This window comes from Triticum urartu, chromosome 7A, assembly GCF_056163025.1.
Source record: "Triticum urartu cultivar PI428250 chromosome 7A, HENAU_Tu73, whole genome shotgun sequence".
Classification (NCBI taxonomy): Eukaryota; Viridiplantae; Streptophyta; class Magnoliopsida; order Poales; family Poaceae; genus Triticum; species Triticum urartu.
The window spans coordinates 297,341,648-297,369,612 of record NC_141879.1 but is presented as its reverse complement, the minus strand read 5'-3'; positions in this window follow the sequence as shown (position 1 = coordinate 297,369,612).

Genomic DNA, 27,965 nt, shown 5'->3' with positions numbered 1-27,965 from the left:
TTTTGATGCACGGTGCTCTAATACTCTTGATGCACTATTCTGCATGCTTATTCCTCGTTAATATTATTGCACTCATGCTGAATTTCATCAGGCACCATATTTCATCATGCATTTCAAATTCTTCATATTATATGTTAAATGCGGGTATGAATTACAAGATATAGGGGGAGATCTCCATGATTCAACTCTTCAAGTGTGCATTGCTTCAAAAGCAAATTCCTCACTATGCACATTTCAGGGGGAGTTCTTCTATATCTTGCAATCAAATTCCTTAATATCAGTATTTACACTTCATATGTTTATCCCCGTTGAAAACTTAACCTATATTGTCATCAATCACCAAAAAGGAGGAGATTGTAAGTACATCTAGTGCCCCTTAGTGATTTTGGTGTATTGAAGACTTATAGGTTAAAGGACTAATGCGTGTGTGAGTGTACACAGGTCTATAAGTCTATGAGGAGTTTGATATTTACAGGAAAAGTCGACCCCTAAAAATGAATATCTTCAACTGAAGATTTTGGTATTTCTGAAGACTTTCATGAAGACTTTGAAAGTGAAGAAATTGGTGTGTCCGTGAAGACTTGATATTCATGCAAGAAATATGAAGCTTGAAGACTTTCGTGTTCATAGTTTTGTTTTTCTCTTTCTTGAGTCATAGGAAACACTTTACTGTTAAAGGGGGTCGAGGAAATACTAAGGAAAAATTTCCATGTGATGCTCAACTCAAAATCCTACACCTACCAATCCCTTCGAGTGAAGCCATTGGAAATCTCATACAGTTCAGTCAATTTCTTCAGTGACAGAGACGAAGTTCTTCTGGTCTCTGAGGAATTTGTTCTGACTAAGGAGTTAGGAATTCGCTAGTACGGATTGCCTACACAGTGAGGAACATGATAGCCCTGAGGATTTTGCTACTCAAAATTCCGACCGTTTCTGTGCTATGCGCTAGCTGTCCCAAAACATCTATCCACCTAACGGTCATATCATTGAAGGGCATTTATGTCTTATCATGTCGGGCTGCTCCCTAGGCTATAAATAGCCGCCCCCTACAACCACTAGCTGGTTGGCTGCTCCGAGAGAAACTGACACTTGTCATTTGAGAGCAACCCATCCTCCGAGAACTTTGAGCGAAAATCATCAACTGAGGAAAACCAAAAACCCAAAACCCAAACACCTACAAACCCGAAGTGATTGGGCATCACTGAAGAGATTGATCCGGAGTGGATCCGACGCTTGTTACCTTTGAAGACTGTGCTTCTTCCAGACGGTTAGGCGTCATGGTCTAGAGCATCCAAGAGGAATTGTGGATCACCGAGTGACCAAGTTTGTGAAGGTTTGGAAGTCGCCTAATGACTTACCACGAGTGATTGGACGAGGTCTGTGTGACCTTAGTTCAAGGAGAATATGGTGAGGACTGGGTGTCTTGGAGTAAGTGTCCTTGACTGTGTGTCCTCGAGTTTAAATACTCAGCTGCTCCAACCAGACGTACAACTGAGACAACAGTTGGAACTGGTCTACCAAATCATTGTCTTCATCGAGCTTACTGGTTTTATTTCCTCAACTCTTTCATTTCCTCATAATTGTGCTATGTGTTTGTTCATATCTGTGTTTGAAGACTTTGACTGAAGAGTTTCTCAATTTCCTCGGTTCAATTTCTTCAGTCTGTTTGTCTTCATCCTGTGTTATCCTGTGATTACGCTTCCTGTACTCTGTGCCTATCTTCATTTCATCATGATGACTATGCTTGTATTCTGTTATGTTTACCCTTGAGTACTTATTCCGCTACTAGTAGTTCTTCGCTAAGGAATTTCCTCACTGGCAAATTCCTCAGTGAAGAATTTCATAAAAATCGCCTATTCACCCCCCTCTAGTCGATATAACGCACTTTCAGCCCTCTTAACTCCTTTCTGTGGCTTCTTAACATCAGCCATTTTCTTTAGTTGAGAAATCTGAACTATTGAATTCTCTGAAGAAGTATGCAACTTTTCTTCGAGGAACGCTTCAAATGAGTTAAGTTGATGAGAACCTAGTGATTTAGCAGTTGACATGAGTACCTGTGAACAGAGTATAGTTGCGAGGAATTTGGAGAGGTCATATGCGTTCTCAGAAGGTTTTATAAAGAACAAGTTTGAGGAATTTGACCAGATAAGTCTTGAAGAATTTCACTAAGCGTTCTTAGTCCTAGCTTCCAGAGTTGTACAGATCAGAAATCCACACAATTGAGGAATCTTGAAGAGAAATTCGCATCTTAGAGAAATGAATCAAGAACAAATGATATGAGAGGTGTTTTAGTGTGTGAACATATGAAGAAAAAAACCTTTGAAGATTTTGTAGATATTCATTCGAATCAACGAGGGCAGTAAAAGTAGCTTTTAATTACCCTGAACAAAGAACACGATGAACTGGAGTGTGGAGATGTGAAGTTCGTCTATGCGGATCTTCCACACCATAACTTGGCGGAGGAAGACAACTACGGCGGTGGCGGAGTGAAGATTTCTGCGGCCGGCGCGAGTACGGCGGTGACGAGGTCGAGGCAGTGAAGCTCTTCCTCACCGGCGACGATGAAGTAGTGGCGGTGCTAGGGTTTTGAGAAGCTCGAGCTGGAGAGAGGTCGAGCGGAGTAAAAGAAGTGAGGAAGGGGAGATGGGTATTTATAGCCACTGTGAAAAACTGTTCGCCCGAAGAATTTGGACGAACGTGCCCCTAACCCTTCTCATTCGCATGACATGTGTCACCCACGTACTAGGAAGTGGAGATCGTGTTAGATCGTGGGTGAGTGGATAAGTATGTCGTGGGATGTGGAACAGTTTGAGCGGCAACGCCGAAAAATTGGATAAGATAAGTTAAAAGTTTCATTCGCCATTTCTTCGGCTGACAAGAACACAGTGAAGATTTTGGACGAGTTTAAAATAGAACGCACATGAAGAATTTGTGAACAGATTGGGTTGGGTATAGCATAGAGGGGGAAGGGTCCGATCACATTCACTTAGCAGAAAAACCAACTTGAAGAAGTAGCCATAAGTGAATGCTGTAGAGGACATAAACTCATATATATATATATATATACATACATATATATATATATACATATATATATATACATATATATATATACATATATATATATACATATATATATATATAGCCAATGAAGAAAAACAATGGAAACAATGAAGACAAAGCAAAGTTGAAGAATTTGAACAACTGAGGAATTTCAACTTTTGGTGGTCGCGTGACCCACCGTATAAGAATGATGATTTTAGACACCGCATACAATTATCGTAGGGTTCTGAGAATCAAATTATTCGTTAATTTCTTCACACTTAGAGTGTTATTCTTTAATGATTGAAGAAAAACATTTCTTCATGTGTTGCACATCTAAGTCATCAATTTTGCATAAGTCTTAGGATGAGTGTCCTTTTCAAAGAACATTGAAGATTCTAGGATATTTAGCTCACACCGCAACTTGCTAAATCTCTTCCCATCCAAGGACTTTGTGAAGATATCGGCTAGTTGTTCTTCAGTCTTCACATGCTCAATAGAAATGTCGCCCTTCAACACATGATCACGAAGAAGATGATGACGAATCTGAATGTGCTTAGTCTTCGAGTGCTGAACTGGTTTGTGAGCAATCTTGATGGCACTCTCATTGTCACAGAAGAGAGGCACATTCTTCATGTTGACGCTGTAGTCCTTGAGAGTTTGCTTCATCCACAGCAATTGAGCACAGCAAGAACCAGCAGCAATGTACTCAGCTTCAGTAGTAGATGGTGATACGCAGTTCTGTTTCTTCGAGGACCAATAGACCAAAGATCGTCCAAGGAAATGACATGTACCAGGTGTTGACTTGCGGTCCACACGATCACCAGCATAGTCAGAGTCAGAATATCCAATGAGATCAAAAGCCGAGCCCTTGGGGTACCATAATCCAAGTGTTGGTGTGCGAGCTAGATATCGAAGAATATGCTTCACAGCCTTATGGCGTGATTCCTTCGGTGTAGCTTGAAATCGGGCACACATGTAAACACTAAGCATTATATCTGGTCTAGATGCACATAAGTACAATAAAGAACCAATCATGGAGCGGTATACCTTGTGATCAAATTTGTTACCATTTTCATCAGTGCACAGATGGCCATTTGTGGGCATAGGAATTTTGACGCCTTTGCAATCTTGCATGCCGAATTTCCTCAGTACATCCTTGAGGTATTTCTCCTGAGATATGAATATGCCATTGTGTTGTTGACAAATTTGAAGACCTAAGAAGAATTTCAACTCTCCCATCATAGACATTTGATATTGTTCACTCATCATATAGGCAATTCATCACTATAACGTTGGTCAGTATAGCCAAAGATAATATCATCAACATATATTTGGCACACAAGCAATTCACTATCATAAGATTTAGTGAAAAGAGTAGGGTTGAGTGAACCTGGTTTGAAGCCTTTCTTCATGAGGAATTCCTTCAAAGTATCATACCATGCCCGAGGGGCCTGCTTGAGGCCATAGAGGGCCTTGTTGAGTCTGAAGACTTTGTCAGGATTCTTTGGATCTTCAAAACCTAGGGGTTCTTCCTCAAGATTACCATTGAGGAATGCACTTTTCACATTCATTTGATATAAAGTGATATCATGATGGTTAGCATAAGAAAGTAATATGCGATTAGCCTCAAGTCTAGCAGCAGGTGCAAAAGTTTCATCGAAATCAATTCCTTCAACATGTGTGTAGCCTTGATCTACAAGCCGTTCCTTATTCCTCACCACAAGGCCATTTTCATCTTGCTTGTTGCGGTAGATCCACTTTGTGCCAATGATACCGTGCTTGTGAGGATCTGGACGCTTGACCAGTTCCCAGACATTGTAGAGTTTGAACTGATGTAATTCTTCTTGCATGGCCTGAATCCACTCAAGCTCCAGAAATGCTTCATCTACCTTAGTGGGCTCTGAGATAGAGACAAAAGCATAGTTCCCACAAAAGTTAGATAAATGTGAAGCTTTTGAGCGCGTGAGAGGACCTAGCGCTTTGATGTGATTGATGATCTTTCCAACTTGCACTTCTTTTGCAACGTTGAGGACTTTGATCAACATTTTCTTCAGCACCATTTTCTTCAGTATTTTCTTCAGGCGCATTAGCTCGACGTTCTTCATGTTCTGGAATGAATTCTTCAGCAGATTCTTCAGTAGGAATGACATCCTCAGTAGCCTTGAACTTTATAGTCCTCAGCTGCTGGTTCATCTATCACAATAAGTAGGTGCTCTCTTTGCGAGCCATTAGTTTCATCGAACCGCACATCTACAGTTTCAACAACCTTGTGAAGAACGTTGTTGAAGACTCTATAGGTGTGCGAGTCCTTTCCGTAACCAAGCATAAAACCTTCATGTGCTTTCAGTGCAAATTTTGAGTTGTGATGAGGATCTCTAATCCAACATTTAGCACCGAAGAATTTGAAATAACTTACATTGGGTTTCTTATCAGTGAGGAGTTCATAGGTTGTATTCTTGAAGAATTTGTGAAGATATACTCTGTTGATGATGTGGCACGCAATATCAATTGCCTCAATCTAGAAACGACAAGGCGTTTTGTATTCATCACGCATAGTGCGAGCCATCTCAGCAAGAGTCATGTTCTTGCGCTCCACGACGCCGTTCTGCTGAGGAGTATAAGGAGCAGATAACTCATGAGTAATACCATGTTCATCAAGGTAGTTATCAAGACCAGAATTCTTGAACTCAGTTCCATTGTCACTTCTGATGTGCTTGATCTTCACACCAAAGTTGGTTGAAGCCCTCGAAGAAAATCATTTGAAGACTTCCTGCACTTCATGTTTGTAAGAAACAATGTGTACCCATGTGTATCGAGAGTAATCATCAACAATAACAAAGCCATATTGAGATGCATCATTTGAAACTTCAGAATAATGGTTAGGACCGAAGAGATCCATGTGAAGCAATTCAAATGGACGAGTGGTGGTCATGATAGTCTTTGCTGGATGCTTAGCCTTTGTCATCTTCCCAGCTTCACAGGCTCCACATAGGTGATCCTTGAGGAATTTGACATTCTAGATGCCAATGACATGCTTCTTCTTCGCAAGCGTGTGCAAATTCCTCATGCCTGCATGACCAAGTCGTCGATGCCAGAGCCAGCCTTCTGAAGCTTTTGCAAGTAGGCACACGGCTAGTTGTGGTCCTGTAGAAAAATCAACAATATACAGGTCTCCTCTCCTAAAGCCTTCGAAGACATTGGAATTGTCAGCTTCCATAACCACAACACAACGGTACTTGCCAAAGACAACAACCATATCAAGATCGCAAAGCATTGAGACATACATGAGCTTGTATCCTAAGGACTCTACAAGCAGGACTTTGTCCATGTGTCGATCCTTTCTGATCGCAACCTTACCTAGACCCAATACCTGACTTTTGCCTTTGTCGGCAAAGATGATATGCTTCAGATGCGACGGAGATAATGGAGCATCCATCAATAAATTCTTGTCACCAGTCATGTGATTTGTACATCCACTATCGAGGACCCACTCAGTGGCTTTGGGTTGATCATCGTGCAGATGAATTAGTGCAGCTTACAAACTCATATACTTCATCCGTGAAGAATATGACATCAATTCATCAGATTAATTTCATCAAGCAATAGAACAGATAAAGGAGTATGAGGACGTGAGAAATGAAAGTTCATTTCTTCATGATTAGCCTGCGTCCTTTCAGGCATACTCAGGTCTCCAGCAAATTCTTCAGACGATTACGTACGTCTGGAGACCTGACCCTATAGAAGGGATTAGTTCCTTTTCTTCACCACCCACATCTGAAGGGGTGGCAAAGAGTTCATCACTTTGCGAGCTCCATACGAGAAAGGTGGCATAGAAGCATATGAATAAGCAGAGAAATTCTTCGAGAACTTATGAACATGATGATTAGAAGAATAACGCTCATATTCATAGCCCTTAGCTCTTCCCTGTGAAACAAAGTTGTTAGCACGATGATATTCGTATGAGGACTTTGATCCTTTTGAGGAATTTGATCCTTGTGTGGAGTTTGGTCCGTATGAGGACTTGGATCCATATGACGAATTTGCTCCATATGAAGAATTTGCTCTGTGGTTCCTATTCTTCATAGGAGGTGTCCTGAGGACATTCACCTGAAGACTTTCAAGGTACTTTTTGGGAACCCAGATTTTCTTCATAGGGGAACCGTTCCTGCAGTTAGTGCCAACATATCTAGCAAATACTTCACCATTCTGATTTTTGAATAGTTTATAGTTGGAATCAAATGACTCATCATCAGAACGAGGAGATTCACAAGCAAATCCAGATAAGTTAGATGGATCAACTGGAGGTCCCTTTGCAGCAACCCATGTAGTTTTGGGGTACTGCTCAGGCTTCCAATATGTACCATCAGCATTGAGTTTCCTCTTAAAGGCAATACCCTCTTTCCTAGGGTTCCTGTTGAGGATCTGCTTTTTAAGCATATCACAAAGAGTCTGATGCCCTTTGAGGCTTTTCTACATGCCTGTCATGTACAATTCCTTCAGCCCTGCATCGTCAGTGATACTAGCAGTATCCTCAGATGAGGAATTAATGATAGCAGATGCATGTGAAGAATTAGCAGCATTTGAACATTCTGGTGAAGAATTAGCAGCTTCACGTTCAATGCACTTTAAGCATGGAGGAACAAACTCTTCTTGAGAAGCGCTGATTTGTTGAGCAAGTAATGAATCACGCTCCTTCTAAAGAGATCTTCATAACCCACTCTTAGCTTTTCAAGATCCTGCTTTCTTTGAAGAAATTCAGAAGAAAGCTTCTCATGATCAGCTAAGAGAGTGTTATGTTGATCTTGAAGGGTGTCATACTTAGTATGAAGTCTCTGAAGACTTTCAGCCAAAGCTTTTGAATGATCCATTTCTTCACCCAACATATCATTGCTCTTTATTTAGCATGTATTCAACTTTTTCCAAAGCTCTTTGTTGTTTAGTGGCAAGGGAAGCAAGTTTGACATAGCTGGGTCCAAATTCATCACCAGATTCATCATCACTTGACTCGGATAGGTATCATTCAGTTACCTTAGCATCTTTTGCCATAAGGAACGATGCAGACGATGATGATTCTGGTTCGAATGTCATCGTTTTGAGAGATTCCTTGACGTCCTCAAACCAAGGATCATGACAGGTTTGATGACCTTCATAGACCTTAGAGAGACGGTCCCAGATAAGCTTCGCATGATCGAGATGCATGATATTCCTGAACTGATTATGAGACAGACAGGAGAAGATGACATCCTTCACCGTGAGGTTGAGAAGAGTGTACATGCGAATGTCATCAGCTTCCGCCATCTTGCATAGATCGGTCAGACCAATCTCAGTGACGGTCCATAGCTCGCTGTTCATCGCCATGAGGTGCTTCTTCATCATGGCCTTCCACTTGGGATACTCGTGACCGTCAAAGATCGGGCATGTCACTTTCTTCATACCTGCGGTCGACATAACTAAACTCCAGGCGGTTAAACCAAAATCACACAAAACAAGGGAGTACCTTGCTCTGATACCAATTGAAAGTGCGCTATATCGACTAGAGGGGGGTGAATAGGCGATTTTTATGAATTCTTCACTGAGGAATTGACAGGTGAGGAAATTCCTTAGCGAAGAACTACTAGCAGCGGAATAAGTACTCAAAAGTGAACATAACAAAACACAAGCATAGTCATCATGAAGAAATGAAGACAAGCACAGAGTACGGGAAGCGTAAGCATAGGATAACATAGGATGAAGACAAACAGACTGAAGAAATTGAACTAAGGAATTTGAGAAAATCTTCAGTCAAAGTCTTCAAGCACAGATATGAACAAGCACTCAACACAGTTATGAGGAAATGAAAGAGTTGAGGAAATAGAACCAGTAAGCTTGGTGAAGACAAAGGTTTGGTAGACCAATTCCAACTGCTGTCTCAGTTGTACGTCTGGTTAGGGCGGCTAGGTATTTAAGCCTGAGGATACACAGTCCCGGACACCCAGTCCTGACCACGCAGCTCAGGACACTCAGTCCTCACCATATCCCCCTTGAGCTAAGGTCACACAGACCTCGCCCAATCACTCATGGCAAGTCTTCAGGTGACTTCCGAACCTTCACAAACTTGGTCACTAAGCGATCCACAATTCCTCTTGGATGCTCTAGACCTTGACGCCTAACCATCTGGAAGAAGCACAGTCTTCAAAGGTGACAAGCGTCGGATCCACGCATGATCAATCTCTTCAGTGATGCTCAATCACTTGGGGTTTGTAGGTGTTTGGGTTTGGCTTTTCCTCACTTGATGATTTTCGCTCAAAGTCCTCGGAGGATGGGTTGCTCTCAAATGACAAGTGTCAGTTTCTCTCAGAGCAGCCAACCAGTTAGTGGTTGTAGGGGCCGGCTATTTATAGCCTAAGGAGCAGCCCGACATGATAAGACATAAATGCGCTTCAATGATATGACCGTTAGGTGGATGGATATTTTGGGACAGCTGGCGCAAAGCACATCAATGGTCAGAATTTTGAGTAGCAAAATCCTCAGGGCTATCATGTTCCTCACTGTGTAGGCAATCCGTACTGGCGAATTCCTAACAACTCAGTCAGAACAAATTCCTCAGAGACCAGAAGAAGTTCGTCTCTGTCACTGAAGAAATTGACTGAACTGTATGAGATTTCCAATGGCTTCACTCGAAGGGATTGGTAGGTGTAGGATTTTGAGTTGAGCATCACATGGAAATTTTTCCTTAGTATTTCCTCGACCCCCTTTAACAGTACGGTGTTTCCTATGACGCAAGAAAGAGAAAATGAAACTACAAAAACAAAAGTCTTCACGCTTCATGTTCCTCGAATGAATACCAAGTCTTCAAGGTCACACCAATTTCTTCACTTTCAAAGTCCTCCGAAAGTCTTCAGAAATACAAAGTCTTCAGTCGAAGAACTTCATTTTTAGGGGTCGACTTTCTCTGTAAATATCAAACTCCTCATAGACTTATGGACCTGTGTACACTCACAAACGCATTAGTCCCTTAACCTACAAGTCTTCAATACACCAAAATCACTAAGGGGCACTAGATGCACTTACAGTCAAGGAACGACTTCCATCGGACGTGGACCGTACGTGGAGAGGCTGACAGCTGGGTCCACGGCCGCAGCAAGGAAGTGCCTCCTTATTACGCGCAAAATAATGATTCCTCCACCTAACAGCGGGGACCCACCGGACGGGCCACCGTATTTTGCGAAAAAAACGTTTCCCCCTAACTGCTGGGACCCACCAGCTACATCTTTGCACGCAAGGAAGTGCGTCCGGGCAAAAAAATGATTCGCCCCCCTGACTGCTGGGACCCACCAGCTACATCTTCGCACGCAAGGAAGTGCGTCCAAAAAAAATGATTTGCCCCCCTGACTGCTGGGACCCACCAGCTACATCTTTGCACGCAAGGAAGTGCCTGACAGTCGGGACCCACCTAGTCGAAGCGTACGTAGCGTTGTCATTCTGGTCGCGAACGTGTACGTACATATATACTGGTGGATGTAGTGGCGCACACATGTCATAGTAGCGGCGCGTACGTGTCATAGTAGAGGCGCGCACGTAGCATGTACATGTACGTACATCGGCCAGGGTGCAAGAAAGAAAATACGGCCACGTATGTGTACATACGGGCGGGGTCTCGAAACGCCTACTCGCGCATACGTACGGCCAGGGCTCGTGTACATGGCTGGGTCGGAACGGAGAAACAACATCGTCATCGTGTTCATGGGGAGGCAACGGAATGCGTCGTGTTCATGGGGAGGCAACATAATGCATCGTGTTCATCGGGAGGCAACGAAACGCGTGGGAGCCAACCGGCTGGGTCAGAACGGAATGCGTGGTCGTGTTCATCGGGAGGGCTTGGACGGAACAGGCAATGGAAACAAGGCCTGGCGTACCGCACAACGGAGGAAACGGACCTCCTACATTCGAAACAGGGTCATGTTGATTGGGAGGGGTCTGACATACCGCAAAACGGAGGAAACAGACCTCCTACGGTCGAAACGGGGGTCCTGTTGATCGGGAGGGGTGTGGCATACCGCAAAACGGAGGAAACAAACCTCCTACGGTCGAAACGGGGGTCCTGTTGATTGGTAGGGGTGTGGCGTACCGCAAAACGGACGAAACGGACTTGTGTTGGACCTCTACGGTCCAAACGGGGGTCCTGTTCATTGGGAGGGGTGTGGCGTACCGCAAAACGGGACTCCACGGGATACTGTTCATCTCCACCGTCAACCTCCTCCAGCCTCCACGGGCTACCGTCGACCTCCTCCAGCCTCCACGGGCTCCTGTTCATCCAACCTCTACCGCGCGCTACTCCACAGGCTACTGTTCAACCACTCCTCCACAGTCTACTGTTCATCCAGCCCTCCACACCACGGGGTCCTGTTCAACCACCTCTCCATGGGCACCCGTCCACCGTCTACTGTTCATCCAGCACTCCACCACACCACGGGGTCCTGTTCATCCAGAGGCAACGCCACCGCTCACTTTTCATCCAACCCCCCCCCCCCCCCCCCCGCAACGCTCACTGTTCATCCCAGAGGCAGCATCGATCGGCTTCAGTTAGCAGCAGTAGCGAAGGAATCGCTCGATTGGGTTCAGTTAACAGCCATCGATCGATCGCTCGGGTTCAGTAACGCGTAGCCTGCAGTGCAATCGCTCGGGTTCAGTTGGAGCCCAACGCCTCGCTCGGTTTAGTTAGAGGCAACGCCTCGCACACATGCGCGTACGTGTACGAGAGAAACGCGCATCGCTCGGCCCCCGACCTCCCATCGTAACCGGGAACTCCCCAAATTTTCCTCCCCTCGCTTCTACCATGGTTTTTTCCGTCATGGACGGCCCAAAGAACGTCATGCAGCTGCGTCTCCGGCCCGCCCAGGATGAAAAACCCATTTTCTATCTTGATTTTTTGTCATAGAAGTAGGAGCCCACCACATCTATGATGATACCGGGTTTTGTCACAATTATCGTCATAGAAGTGTCATATGTATGACAGAAAAAAAATTCATTCAGCCCAAAATGTCACGGATGTGTCTTTTTTTTGTAGTGTCATATATATACCTACGTACCACCAAACTACCAGAGACGGAGCGAAAACCCTAATTCCACCACCGTAACTTTCTGTATCCGTGAGATCCCATCTTGGGGCCTTTTCCGGAGCTCCGTCGGAGGGGGCATCGATCACGGAGGGCTTCTACATCAACACCATAGCCTCTCCGATGAAGTGTGAGTAGTTTACTTCAGACCTTCGGGTCCATAGTTATTAGCCAGATGGCTTCTTCTCTCTTTTTGGATCTCAATACAAAGTTCTCCCCCTCTCTTGTGGAGATCTATTCGATGTAATCTTCTTTTGCGGTGTGTTTGTTGAGACCGATGAATTGTGGGTTTATGATCAAGTTTATCTATGAACAATATTTGAATCTTCTCTGAATTCGTTTATGTATGATTGGTTATCTTTGCAAGTCTCTTCGAATTATCAGTTTGGTTTGGCCTACTAGATTGATCTTTCTTGCAATGGGATAAGTGCTTAGCTTTGGGTTCAATCTTGCGGTGTCCTTTCCCAGTGACAGTAGGGGCAGCAAGGCACGTATTGTTGCCATCGAGGATAACAAGATGGGGTTTATTTCATATTGCATGAGTTTATCCCTCTACATCATGTCATCTTGCTTAAAGCGTTACTCTGTTCTTTCGAACTTAATACTCTAGATGCATGCTGGATAGCAGTCGATGTGTGGAGTAATAGTAGTGGATGCAGGCAGGAGTCGGTCTACTTGTCTCGGACGTGATGCCTATATACATGATCATACCTAGATATTCTCATAACTATGCTCAATTCTGTCAATTGCTCAATAGTAATTTGTTTACCCACCGTAATACTTATGCTCTCGAGAGAAGCTACTAGTGAAACCTATGGCCCCCGAGTCTATTCTCCATTAGATTAATGTCCCGTCAACAAGCTATTTCCTTTTCCGTTTATTTTGCTTTCTTTACTTTGCATATTTATCATAAAAATACCAAAAATATTATCTTATCATATCTATCAGATCTCACTTTCGTAAGTGATCGTGAAGGGATTGACAACCCCTTTATTGTGTTGGTTGCGAGGATTTTATTTGTTTGTGTAGGTGCGAGGGACTCGTGCGTGGCCTCCTACTGGATTGATACCTTGGTTCTCAAAAACTGAGGGAAATACTTACGCTACTTTGTTGCATCACCCTTTCCTCTTCAAGGGGAAACCAACGCAGTGCTCAAGAGGTAGCAACAACCCACCTGAGCGCGCCTGGGGGGGGGGGGGCAGGCGCGCCCTTGTGGGTTTTGCCCACCTAGGTGCCCCCTCCGGTGGATCTTGGCTCCAGAAATTCTTATTTATTGTATAAAAAGTCCTCGCAAAGTTTTGTTCCATTCCGAGAACTTTTATTTCTGCACAAAAACAACACCATGGTAGTTCTACTGAAAACAGCGTCAGTCCGTTGTTAGTTTCATTCAAATCAAGAAAATTAGAGTCCAAAACAAGAGGAAAAACATTAGGAAAAGTAGATACATTGGAGACGTATCATCCTCGAAAGTGGCTATTAAGTGGGTGGTGGCTGGGACGTAAAATTACCTACTCGTAGCCCCCAGCTCAAGCTGGGTGCAGTCCGGAGGTGATACTTCTGTGATGGCGAGAGTTCGTATTAGGTCCAGTGTTTCGTTTAAGAGCGAAAGCTGGACATGCATATGAGGATCTATGGAGCTAGGTTTGGTAATGACCACTTGGCCGAGCCCGATAGATGCAGACCTCGAGAGATCGGAGTTGACATCCAGAAGCGAATCCGGCTACCCGGTGATGTGGAGAGACCCGTTTGAGTCTGGGTCCACCGACAGCATGATCGCATCTGGGTCTTCGGCTCGAAGCTCCTTTATGGTAGAGTGTCCGGCAGGGTTCACGCTCTCATCTTCTGACAGAGCGGTCCGCCCCGGATCTAAGGCCAGGGCGGGCATGAGAGTCGACCCCTGAACAGGATTTAACGATGGATTCTAAGGGCCTTCCTCATATGGGTGGGGAGCGGCAGCCGAGGCCGTGAACCCCTCAAAGATCAAATCTCCTCTGATATCGGCGATGTAGTTCAAACTTCCAAGCCTGATCTGGTGACCAGGGGCGTAGTTGTCGACCTACTCAAGGTAACCGGTTTATTTGGCACGTAGCACGAAGACGCCAAACACAAAGAGCTGACCAGGGAGGAAGGTCTCCCCGGAAGCAGCATCGTCGTTGATGGCAAGGCGGGCCATCGATCCTTCGGTCAATAACACAATGGAAATCTTAATGAAAGCACCAATGTCGGTGTCAAAACTGGCAGATCTCGGGTAGGGGGTCCCAAGCTGTGTATTTGAGGATCGATGGTAACAAGGGACACAATGTTACCCAGGTTCGAGCCCTCTTAAAGGAGGTAAAACCCTACATCCTGCTTGATTATACTCGATGTGTATAAGGGTTACAAGAGTTGATCTACCTTGAGATCATAATGGCTAACCCCTCGTTGTCTAGCCTATGATAATTGTAATAGCCTCTACGGACTAACCCCTCCGGCTTATATACACACCAGAGGGGCATAGGGTTCTACAGAGTCGGTTTGCAAAGGAAAGAAAAAGTACACCCGGACACCAAACTTGCTATCCACGCATATGAGAGTCCTATCCAGACACAGGGGATGGTCCTCTGCTTTACCATCAAGGCCCATCGGTCCGGCCCATATTGAATAATCTGGACACCCGAGGACCCCCTAATCCAGGACTCCCTCAACTAGCATCACACGTAATTTCAAAAGGCAAGTTCCAATAAGGTGGTTGAACAATAGGTTTAGAAGTCAAGGCTTTGTTAAGTGTTTCAAAGGCTTCTACAAAATCATCATCAAAGATATAATTCAACATCCTTTTGAAAAATATTAGTAAGAGGCCTATGCTACCTCTTGACCTTGCGTTGGTTTTTCCCTTGAAGAGGCAATGGTGATGCAGCAAAGTGGAGTAAGTATTTCCCCCAGTTTTGAGAACCAAGATATCAATCCAGTAGTAGACAACACGACAAGCCACCGAATACCTGCACAAACAAACACCAACTTGCACCCAACGTGAAAAAGGGGTTGTCAATCCCTTCACGGTTATTTGCAAAGTGAGATATGATATAGATGGATAAACGGTGAAGTAATATTTTTGGTATTTTGGTATATGGAACAGAAAGTAAAAGATTGCAAAGAAAATAAAAAGGAAATTAAAATTATAGATCGGAAACTTATATGATGGAAAATATACCCGGGGGCCATAGGTTTCACTAGAGGCTTCTCTCAAGATAGAAATTATTACGGCGGGTGAACAAATTACTGCCAAGAAATTGATAGAAAAGTGCAAAGTTATGACGATATCGAAGGCAATAATCATGAATATAGGCATCATGTCCGTGTCAAATAGACCGAAACGATTCTGCATCTACTACTATTACTCCACACATTGACCGCTATCCAGCATGCATCTAGAGTATTAAGTTCATAACAACAAAGTAACGCCTTAAGCAAGCTGACATGATGTAGAGGAATTAACTCAAGCAATATGATGAAAACCCCATCTTTTTATCCTCGATGGCAACAATACAATACCTGCCTTGCCACCCCTACTGTCATTGAGAAAGGACACCAAAAGATTGAACCCAAAGCTAAGCACTTCTCCCATTGCAAGAAAAACCAATCTAGTTGGGCAAACCAAATCGATAGTTCGATGAGACTTGCAAAGATATCAAATCATGCATATAAGAATTCAGAGGAGATTCAAATAATATTCGTAAATAATCTGATTATAAATCCACAATTCATCGGATCTCGGCAAACACGCCGCAAAAGAGTATTACATCGAATAGATCTCCAAGAACATCAAGGGGAACATGGTATTGAGAATCAAAGAAAGAGAAAAGGCCATCTAGCTAGTTGCTATGGACCCGAGGGTCTCTGGTAAACTACTCACGCTTCATCGGAGAGGCAATGGTGTTGATGTAGAAGCCCTCCGTGATTGAATCCCCCACCGACAGGACACCAGAGAAGGCCCCTAGATGGGATCTCATGGGTACAGAAGGTTGCAGCAGTGGAAAAGTGGTTTCGTGGCTCCCCTGGAAGTTATTGGGGTATATGAGTATATATAGGAGGAAGATCTAGGTTAGGAGGTCACCGAGGGGCCCACAAGGTTGCGGGCATGCCCTACCCCCCTGGCCGCGCCCTCCACCCTTGTGGCCACCTCGTGACTCTTCTAACTTGCACTCCAAGTCTCCTGGGTGTCTTTTGGTCCAAGAAAAATCATCGCGAAAGTTTTATTCCGTTTGGATTCCGTTTGGTATTCCATTTCTGCGAAACTCTAAAACAAGGAAAAAACAGGAACTGGCACTGGGCTCTAGGTTAATAGGTTAGTCCCAAAAATCATATAAAATAGCATATTAATGCATATAAAACATCCAAAACAGATAATATAATAACATGGAACAATCAATAATTATAGATACGTTGGAGACATATCAAGCATCCCTAAGCTTAATTCCTGCTCGTCCTCGAGTAGGTAAATGATAAAAACAGAATTTTTGATGTGGAATGCTACCTAACATAGTGATCCATGTAATTCTCTTTATTGTGGCATGAATGTTCAGATCTGTAAGATTAAAAACAAAAGTTTAATATTGACATAAAAACAATAATACTTCAAGCATACTAAAAAAATAATTATGTCTTCTCAAAATAACATGGCCAAAGAAAGGTTCTCCCTACAAAATCATCTAGTGTGGCTATGCTCCATTTTCATCACACAAAATATTCAAATCATGCACAACCCCGATGACAAGCCAAGCAATTTGAAACATCCCAAATTTTCAATTTGGAATGTTATACATTAGAGCATCTCTGCATATCATGTTTTATTGCATTTTGGGTGATCTTAGAAATTCCACCCAACTCAAGGACCTACGGAGAGAGTTGGGGATTTCGTTATTTTCATATTTGAGATTCTCCCGAATTATGAAAAGAGGATCGTTTGATTTTAATTATTTTTCTTTGAATTATTTCTTTTATTAAAGATGAAAGAGAGAGGATAAAATGACTTCCACAAAATAAAGAAATATCAGAGATTTAATATTAAAGTCAAATAAGATTTTTATTCGGAGTTTTGTCGCTATTTTATTTGAATTAGGAAAAAAGTGCGGTTTCCAAAATTGCATTTTAGGCCCAAATAAATGTTCGCTTAGTATTTCGGGATTTTTGGAGTCCGCTTAGTATTTCTTTTCTTTCTTTTTTTGCACGTAAAACTTATTTTTAAAAAAAGTCGACCGACTTACGGCCGTACCCGGCCAGGACTTCTTGGGCCAGGCCTTTATAAGCCACTGCCCTGAGGCCCGTTACCACTGCCCCACCCGAAACCGTAACCCTAGCCGCCACCCGCCGCGGCGCACTGCCGCGCCGCCACCCGCGCCCCGCGCCGCCTGCGCCGGAGCCCGCCGCCGCTCACGCTACCGCCCCGCTGGAGCCCGCCGCCGCCTCGCCGGAGCTCGCCGCCTCCCCGCCAGACCTCTCACCGCCGCCGACTCGCCGGATCCCGTCGGTGCTCAAGGTAGTCGCCGGTTTCTATAAAACCGATCGGTTTTATTTCGTAAACCCTATATCCGTTTTTTTCTAGATCTGGTTAAGGATGGTTGTTGATTATCGTGGATTAAATGAAGTAACGATCAAGAACAAGTACCCATTGTAGATGATCAATGATTTGTTTGATCAGCTGCAAGGAGCTAAGGTGTTTTCCAAGATCGATCTACGATCAGGTTATCACCAGTTGAAGATTCGAGAGCAGGACATACCTAAGATAGCTTTTACCACAAGGTATGGGCTATATGACTATACCGTTATGTCATTTGGCCTGACTAACGCACCTGCCTATTTTATGAACATGATGAACAAGGTGTTTATGGAGTTTTTGGATAAATTCGTCATTGTGTTCATCGATGATATTTTGGTTTACTCGAAGAATGAAGAAGAACATAAAGAACACTTGTGTTTGGTACTTGGCAAGCTCAGGGAACATCCGTTATATGCCAAGTTCAGCAAGTGTGAGTTTTGGTTGAAGGAAGTTGGATTTCTTGGACATGTTATATCCGGAGAAGGAATTGCAGTAGACCCCAACAAAGTTGTCACCGTGACAAACTGGGAAGCACCCACGAAGTTGGAGAGATCAGGAGTTTTCTTGGACTTGTAGGATACTACCGGTGGTTCATTGAGAATTTCTCAAAGATTGCTAAACCAATGACGGAGTTGTTAAAGAAGGAGACCAAGTTCAATTGGACTGAGGAATGTGAGGCCAGTTTTCTGGAGTTGAAGAGACGCTTGGTTACATCACCAGTGTTGATTCTACCAGATCAACGCAAGGATTATGAAGTGTATTGCGATGCTTCTCGTCGAGGACTTGGAGCCGTGCTTATGCAGGAAGGAAGAGTTGTTTCATATGCCTCACGACAGCTTAAACCCCATGAGTTAAACTATGCTACGCATGATTTGGAGTTAGCAGCCGTAGTGCATGCGTTGAAGACATGGAGACATTTTCTCATCGGAAACCATTGTGAGGTATACATAGATCACAAGAGTTTGAAGTATATCTTCACGCAGAAGGAGTTCAATCTCAAGCAGAAGAGATGGTTGGAACTCATTAAGGATTATGACATGAAGTTGCACTATCATCCCGGAAAGGCTAACGTAGTAGCCGATGCGTTGATCCACAAGAGTCATGTCAATACCCTCATGACTGGAGGATTACCCAGGGAGTTAGTAGAAGACCTTCGTGAGCTATGTTTGGAGATAGTTCCGAGAGGTTATGTAGAAGCTTTGGAGATTCAATCCACTTTGATGGATAAGATCAGAGAAGTGTAAAATATGGACAAGGAGATTGCCGAGATAAAGGAAAGGATGAGCAAAGGAAAAGCCAAAGAATTTCGTGAGGATGAGCAAGAGGCCCATGATTCGCCATATTCGATTCACCCAGGAAATACCAAGATGTATCTAGATTTGAAGGACAGGTTCTGGTGGACCGGTATGAAGAAGGATATTGCGGAGTATGTAGCAGTTTGTGATGTATGTCAAAGAGTGAAGGCAGAACATCAGAAGCCAGCAGGATTTCTACAGCCATTGCCTATACCCGAATGGAAGTGGGATAAACTAGGAATGGATTTTATCACTGGATTACCTAGGACTCGTTCAGTCTATGAATCGATATGGGTTGTAGTTGATCGATTGACGAAAGTAGCTCATTTCATCCCAGTAAAGACCACTTACACTAGTACTAAGTTGGCAAATATCTATACGACTAGGATCGTATGTCTGCATGGAGTTCCGAGGAAAATTGTGTCAGATAGAGGAACCTAGTTTACCTCAAAGTTTTGGAATCAGTTGCATGAAACTTTGGGAACCAAACTAGAGTTTAGTATAGCTTTTCACCCGCAAACAGATGGACAGACTGAAACAGTAAATCAAATTCTGGAGGACAGGTTGAGAGCTTGTGCGCTAGACTATGGATCTAGTTGGGACGATAATTTGCCTTATGTAGAGTTCTCTTATAACAACAGTTATCGAGCCAGTTTGAAGATGGCCCCTTTCGAAGCACTGTACGGAAGGAGGTGCAGAACACCATTGTTATGGGATGAAGTTGGAGACTAACAGTTGTTTGGACCTGACTTGATTAAAGAGTCTGAAGAGAAGGTTAAGCTGATTCGTGATAGACTCAAGGTAGCCCAATCCAGGCAGAAGATTTATGTGGATTCAAAATGCAAGGAGACAATCTACGAAGTCGGAGATAGAGCGTATCTTTGAGTATCACCACTCCGAGGAGTGAAGCATTTTGGAGTTAAGGGAAAGTTAGCACCACGTTTTGTGGGACCATACAGAGTTTTGGAGCGTATGGGAGAAGTTGCTTACAAGTTGGAACTACCCGAAGGATTGTCTGGAGTTCACGATGTGTTCCACGTTTCTCAGTTGAAGAAGTGCCACGCGGAAATGGCAAAAATTTCTCTGAGAGATACAGTGCCGCCACAAACAATACAGTTAGATAATGATTTGACCTATGAGGAGAAACCAGTCAAGATACTCGAGTTTGCCAGCCGATTTACACGCAACAAGGTTATCAAATTTTGCAAGGTCCAGTGGAGTCACCATACCGAGGATGAAGACACTTGGGAACGAGAAGAAGACTTACGAAAGGATCACCCTCACCTATTTTCTAGCCAACCCAAATCTCGAGGGCGAGATTCATCTTAAGGGGGGTAGGTTTGTAACATCCCAAATTTTCAATTTGGAATGTTATACATTAGAGCATCTTTGCATATCATGTTTTATTGCATTTTGGTTGATCCTAGAAATTCCACGTAACACAAGGACCTACTGAGAGAGTTGGAGATTTCGTTATTTTCATATTTGAGATTTTCTCGAATTATGAAAAGAGGATCGTTTGATTTTAATTATTTTTCTCTCAATTATTTCTTTTATTAAAAATGAAAGAGAGAGGATAAAATGACTTCCTCAAAATAAAGAAATATCAGAGATTTAATATTAAAATCAAATATGATTTTTATTCGGAGTTTTGTCGCTATTTTATTTGAATTAGGAAAAAAGTGCGTTTTTCAAAAATGCATTTTAGGCCCAAATAAATGTTCACCTTGTCTGGCTTATTTTTAGAGGACGGGGAAAATGTATTTCGGGATTTTTGGAGTCCATTTAGTATTTCTTTCTTTCTTTTTCTACACGTCAAAATTATTTTTTTAAAGTTGACCGACTTAGGGCCGTACCCGGCCAGGACTTCTCGGGCCAGGCCTTTATAAGCCGCCGCCCCGAGGCCCGTTACCGCCGCCCCAACCGAAACCCTAACCCTAGCCACCACCCGCGGCCGCCGCGCACCATCGCGCCGCCGCCCGAGCCCCGCGCCGCCCGCGCTGCCGCCGTGCTGCCGCCCCACCACCCCGCCAGAGCCCGCGCCGCCGCCTAGCCGGACCTCCCGCCGCTGCCGACTCGCCAGATCTCGCCGGAGTTCGAGGTAGCCGCCGCTTTCTTTAAAACCGATCGGTTTTATTTCGTAAACCCTAGATCCGTTTTTTTCTAGATCCGGTTCGGTTTATTTTCTTCGGTTTAGTTATTTAGCGAACGGACGCTTTTACGTTCGGTTTTACGAACGGTTTCCACTGTTTAGCCGCAGACAACGAATGTTTGTTCGTTAGCCTGTTCGTCAGTTTTTCTTTTTCTCGGATTTTCCGCGATTATTTTCGATCGTGATTCCTGATCTGACTTTCGTTCTGGTGTAACTTTTCGCTCGTTTATCGGAATCAGGCGATTCAAGCGCCTAGAGTTTCATATCAAAACCCACTTTCCGTTTAATCAACTTAAACAAGTTTTTACTACTATAAAATTTGACCTAGGTCCAGATTAGTAAACGAAGCTCGTTTCTCTCGTTGTTTGAGTTTTGTTGCTTCGTTTGATTTGATTCTTTTTGCCAACCGGAGTTTTTAAGTTGAACTTTATGGTAGATCTCTTTGCTTGATTGCTTATTGTATGCTTGTTTGTTTGCGATAGAGTACCCAAAGTATAGCCTTGAGGAGGGTTGCTTCTTTGTTTCTTTGTAATTAATAGGTATAGTGCACCCCTTCTCTGTATAGCCTTCTTTAGAGCCTTCCCTCTTTTCCTTTATTCTTTTATTTCTTTCCTCATCTTGAGGAAACCCTGTATGACTTTTGCTTTATAATTAAAATGTTGTGGGGTGCAAGCCCTACAGTCTTCATGATCAAAAAAAAGATGGTATCAGAGCACACGCTGACTATAGGACACAACCACTAAGCTAAAGCCCTAGATCACTATTCTCGTCTCATTTCTAACTCCTCTCCTTTTTCTACTCTTTAGGATGGTGGACGAAAGGAACAAGTTTGGGCAACCAGATGAAGACGCCCCCTTTGGAAGACACTTGAAGGAAGTCACTTGGTACTTAAACATCGGAATACCAAGCTTCACCAGGACTTACAACGCCACTTTACCAGAAGAGGAGCGATGGATGATTCAAGTTCAAGTTCCAGGAAGGACATTCGCGCCAGTCACCAAACCCATAGAGTTTTCCTTTGATGCACCAACCTGAAGTCTAGGAAAGAGTATGGCAGCTCACATCACCATGGGACGCATTGCAGAAGTTTACCACAAGGAGCTTAAGGATACTATCTACCAGATTTGTGGGCGCCGAGATGAGCAATGGGAGATGATTAGCACCAGGAAGGATAGATCCATTACAGCTTTCATCCAGGAGTTAAACTAGCATATTCACCGCCAAGAGAACCAGATGTGCGCATGCATGATAGATCTGAAGACGACAATGACCAGGATCACGGAGCTTAAAGAGGAACTCAAATCTACTCGTGAAGATTATGAGGAGGAAATCGCCGTAGTAGTGGAAAGGAATGACGATCAGGAAAGTAAGCTAGGAGTATTTATGGGAGACCCCATGCCAGGAGGAGAAGACGAAGAACCCAAGGAGATTCGTCCGGAGGACTACATCATCTTCGACGACACCGATTCAGACCCCGACGATTGCGATGATGACTATGTTGATGAAGCCGGGGCAGATGTCATGGAGTCTTCGACCGATCAATATTTCTAGTTGTCCAACAAAGTAGTAGTAGTAGTAGTAGTAGTAGTAGTTTACCATGTAAATAGTACAGTCCAAGCACTTTGTAACGATAGTTGTAGACCGATTGTATGACTTGCTTGATTGATTGAGTGATATGATTGTGTTTGTCTCATGTGCATATGGGTAGTGTTTTCTCACTAGACCTCATTCTATTCTATTCTCTTCTCTCTAAACCCTCAGATGCCTCCGAGACGTGACCCCGGATTTACCTTTCCACCGGAGCTCACTCAGTTGATCTAGCAGTAGAATACCCTGATGGAGCTGTTAGTTCAGAACCAAGGCAACAACAACAACAACAACCCACCGCCACCACCACCAACAGTTGACAACTTAGCCCATTTTCTGAGGTTGCAGCCGCCGATGTTTTCCAGTAGCACCAAGCCGATAGTTGCAGATGATTGGCTCCGCAGGATTGGAAGAGAGTTAACCACTCCAGGATGCACAGAGGCTGAGAAGGTACGTTTTGCCGCACACCAATTGGATGGACCAGCAGCCTCATTGTCGGTGTCAAAACCGGCGGATCTCGGGTAGGGGGTCCCGAACTGCGCGTCTAGGCCGAATGGTAACAGGAGGCAGGGGACACGAAGTTTTACCCAGGTTCGGGCCCTCTTGATGGAGGTAAAACCCTACGTCCTGCTTGATTAGTATTGATGATATGGGTAGTACAAGAGTTGATCTACCACGAGATCAGAGAGGCTAAACCCTAGAAGCTAGCCTATGGTATGATTGTTGATGTGTATGTTGTTCTACGGACTAGAACCCTCCGGTTTATATAGACACCGGATAGGGTTAGGGTTACATAGAGTCGGTTACAATGGTAGGAGACCTGAACATCCGTATCGCCAAGCTTGCCTTCCACGCCAAGGAAAGTCCCTTCCGGACACGGGACGGAGTCTTCAATCTTGTATCTTCATAGTCCAGGAGTCCATCTTGAAGGTATAGTTCGGCTATCCGAACACCCCCTAATCCAGGACTCCCTCAGTAGCCCCCGAACCAGGCTTTAATGACGATGAGTCCGGCACGCAGATTGTCTTTGGCATTGCAAGGCGGGTTCTCCTCCAAATTCCGTGTACCTGTTTGAATGAAGTCCGGTTTCTTGTAGATGTTGCACTCCTCGGCTTCTACGCCCAATAATGGCCGCTTTCCACGTGCCAAACGAATATGAAAAGTCTGAGTGTTTTTACATTCACACCCCTCGCCGTGTAAATGAGTTGCCCTTTTTAAGGGGACGAGGATTTAGATCCAATCCACACCTTCTCCCCTCCACGAGTGTTCATCAGGGCGCATCCGTCAAAGGTCCATTCCACCATGGCCAGCTGCCGAAACTCCTCCTCTCGTCCTTCTAGCCCTAAGCCTGGATATTGGGAGAGATGTTCTAATCCGCATAGCGAGCTAGTGACGCTTCAGACCAAGGGATTTCTCCCCCGGCCTATATGGTCTCGGTCCAAGCCGGTCTTGCCGTCTATAACAGCGGAGAGCAAGCAGAGAACGCCCCTAATCCATCCAAAGGAGAGCGGGTGTGCCTCGTTCCTTACTTAATAAGGGGGCTCGGATTTCCCATCCAGCCGTTTCTCCGGGGGCTGCTGGAGTTCTACGGCCTCCAGCTACATCATCTCACGCCTGCCTCAGTATTGCACATCGCGGGCTTTGTAGCCCTCTGCGAGCTGTCCTTGGGTATTGAAGCTCATTTCGGACTGTGGAAGGAGCTATTTTGCCTTGTGCCCTGTTCCAAGAAAGGGTCAATGTATCAAGTGGGTGGAGCCGAAGTATGGCGCATTGCCGGGACCGGATATCTGTCCGGAACCCCAAAGAAGGTGTCCTAAGACTGGCCCTCGGAATGGTTCTATATAGAAGGCGTCCCGCTGCCGGATCCTACCCGGATCGGCCTCCCAGAGTTCGACAGTGCCCCTTTAAAGAAGCGCCTAAGCTGGCATCCACGGAGCCCTCAAAGGGAAAGTGACAGGGACATCGTTTATCTCATGGGCCGAATAAGATTGTTGGCCCATTCCGGACTAACCATGATCGGAGTTATGGCCGAATGCATCATGCGGGGGGTGCAGCCGCTTTAGTACAGAAGCCACCCCATGTGGGATTTCAACGGGGAGGACGACGCCACCCGCTACGGCCGTAAAGGGCCAGATTCAGTTGCCGCTCTATTAAAGATCTTGTCCACTTTGTACAAGGGAGAAGAGGAGGAATTTCTCCGCGTCAACCCACAGGGCGGATTCTCTATGCACAATCCCCCAAGCTGGGTAAGTGGTCGCATTTACTTGCTCATTCGTTTAGTGTTCCCATTGTTAAATACTTAGTTTGATGACTTCAACGCAGGAACTGCGCCGGGCCATTAAGGACATAAGCATCCCGCCTCCACAACCCGAGGACTCAGGACGGTCTCTCGACCCGGCCTCTCAAGAGGATCCGGACATATCTGTGGAGCTGATCGATGGAGTGTTCCATCAATTGAGCGAGGATAACGCCCTGGTGGCCATTACGGCTGATTATCCAGGGCTAATCTGAACACCCCAGGTACCTGAGACCAAAGTCCCTGTACCCCGGATAGGGGTCCGTCCACGCGTGTTTAATTTCCTGATTGCAACCGAACTTTGTAGGGGAGGTTTTCACAGCAGAAGGCCGAACCTGCAGCGACAAACCAACCAGGGGCCGCAGGGCCCCAGGGGCAGAAAAGAGGTGCAGTCCAGACTGAGGCATCAGCGCGAAGGTATGGCGCGCCCCTTTATCCCAGTTGTTATACCTTCGAGGCACACTTGACACTCGTGCCCTTTTCAGGACAAAGAGACCTTGCCGGACTATATCCGGAGAAGCTGTTAATCGCTCCTCCACTGGCCAGGCTCCAAAGCCTGGTCCGGGGGCGGAGGCAAACTCAGGGCGTGTGCCAGACGTTCCTCCAATGGAGGATACGGACGGGTTATCTGCCACCAACTCAGAGTTGAAAGTGCCATGAACCACAGGCATCGCCGGACAATTCTTCGCGATGCTTGCTTCTCCCAAGAGGCATTAGATGCCTTCAATTCGGGAGATGCGCACCTCCGTGCCGCTCAAAATGGTCTAGCCAGAGCCACTGAGCAATATGTAAAAGACATACGGGTAAGAAAATTTTGGTAAATATATATGTAGCCGTAGCCCCCGAGACTGAAAACAGTTAGAATAACTGGTTTAATGATCATTCGAAATGCAGGTTCTTACAGAAAAGAATTCCCTACTGACCCAGGAGCTCGAAGAGTGCAAATCCCAACTGGAGGCCGCACTAGCCGCGGCAGGGGAGCCTAAGGAGACCCCTCAGGTAATATACATTTCAAAAGATAAGTATGTGGCGAAGCACGGCTTTTGTGCGAATCTAACAAATAAAATTGCAGATGGCGCCGGATTGAGTCCGGAAAGGCGACACCTCGAACGCCAACTAAAGGCTGGTGAGAGGGTGCTGTTAAAGGTGATGGGGGAGAAGAACGTTCTCCAAGATGCCAACACCCGGCTGGGCATCGAGCTAAAAGATGTTCGTGCCCAGCTGTCAGACTCCGTGAAGGAGAATCAGCGGCTTCGGCGCGCCATATTTAGTAAGTGCTTGAACGAACCTTTTAAAAGAAAGTTCGGCGGTGCCGTTGATTAACATAGCAATGTCCGTAGGTACGTTAACAGGTCATCCTACAGAGGAGATGCCTGGTTCTATGGGTGACCTTCTTCCCGAGCTCTTGCAATTGCTCGATCGAGTTCGGCAGGCGATGCGAGGCGTCGCCCAGGTCCTGTGGCCATCCGTCTCGACACCCGAAGGTCTTGGAGAGCTTGCAGAGAAGCTGAGGGGAGCACGGCGGCGCTTCCAGTTTTGGAAGATATCAGCATGCCGTCAATGCGCTAGGGAGGCCTGGGCCATGGTGAAGACGCGGTATTCACAGGCCGACCCCAACCATATGGCCGAGGTTGGTCCTGTAGGCCCCGATGGGAAGGAGATCCCTGTGAGCTTATTATACAGCCAAGTAGAGTTGGCCGCAAAGTATTCCCAGTAGGACTGTAAATTAGACAGCCTGTTAGATGGTATTGAAGAGGAGTACAGTCAGTCAAAATGACTATGTAATTTAATTGACATTTATAATGCCTTCTAGCCGGATTGTAGATCGTTTGTCATGGCCGACCTTTTCGCTTCAGCCTCGGGACCTGACGGTCCGAGGTGTGTCCGAATTCCCGTGCGGTTATATAGGAACCGGGGAATGCGTGGAGACCAGGCGTAGGGGTCATTATGGCGTGAACAGACAAGTGCCCGACTAGTTATGTTATATTACATGGTTAGTAAGAAACATCTTCCACGGAGAATAGTTCTGTTAGGGGTTCCTTTCCCTGGGGGGCATGCCCTAAAGTGCATGTCCATGCTGTGAAAAGAAATGCAGGAAAAATGCCTGGGGGCACATAGATAAAGAAAAAGATCATCTTTAGTTCACCGACCGAATATTCTCTTAAGAACGCTAGCTTTCGGCTTCACCCAGTCTAAGGTACACGTCCGGCTGATTCGGCAGTAACAATCGCAGAGGTGCTCCCTTTACCACCTAGCCGAATAATCAGGAACGTAGGGGTAAGCACAGGAGCCAGGCAACCCAGCTTGGCCAAAACTTAAGTCATATCGATGCATATGATGGTGAATAAAAGGTACATGCGGAAGTTTGACACATGTGTTAGGCATGAAGCCCGTATAAATAAGCTTCTGTTTAAAGAAGCCCCCAGGTTTACTGAGCACGGATAGCGCATCAATTTGTGAGCCTTTAAAGGTTATAAGAGAGAGAAAACGGGAGAAGGAGAGAAATGTACGACGGACAGTATATAAAAAATGGACAGAGTAAGGAGACGAACACATGAGCTGGCGCTAGGCATAGAATCTTCGGAGACGGGCATTGAATCCGAAGCCTTACCCCTTCTGAGGCTCAGAGTCCGAGGAATTTCCGAACTCGAAAGTTTGGATTCCTGGATGTCGTCCAATGAATCCGGTCCGGAGCCTGATTCTCGGTTCAGGTATTGAGTGATATCCTCCCCTCCGCGGTCATCCGGTTTGGAGGGATCGGGAATCCGGACATAGCGAGTCCTTAGGATAGATGAAGGGTCGCCGCACTGTCCCTCTTCCATGGCAATGTGATGGGTGGCTTGGGGAGAGTTAATCTCTCTCAGATCGGTTTTAGGCCCAATCTGGTCATAATCCATAGCGACTCCCAGGGCAGCGAAGC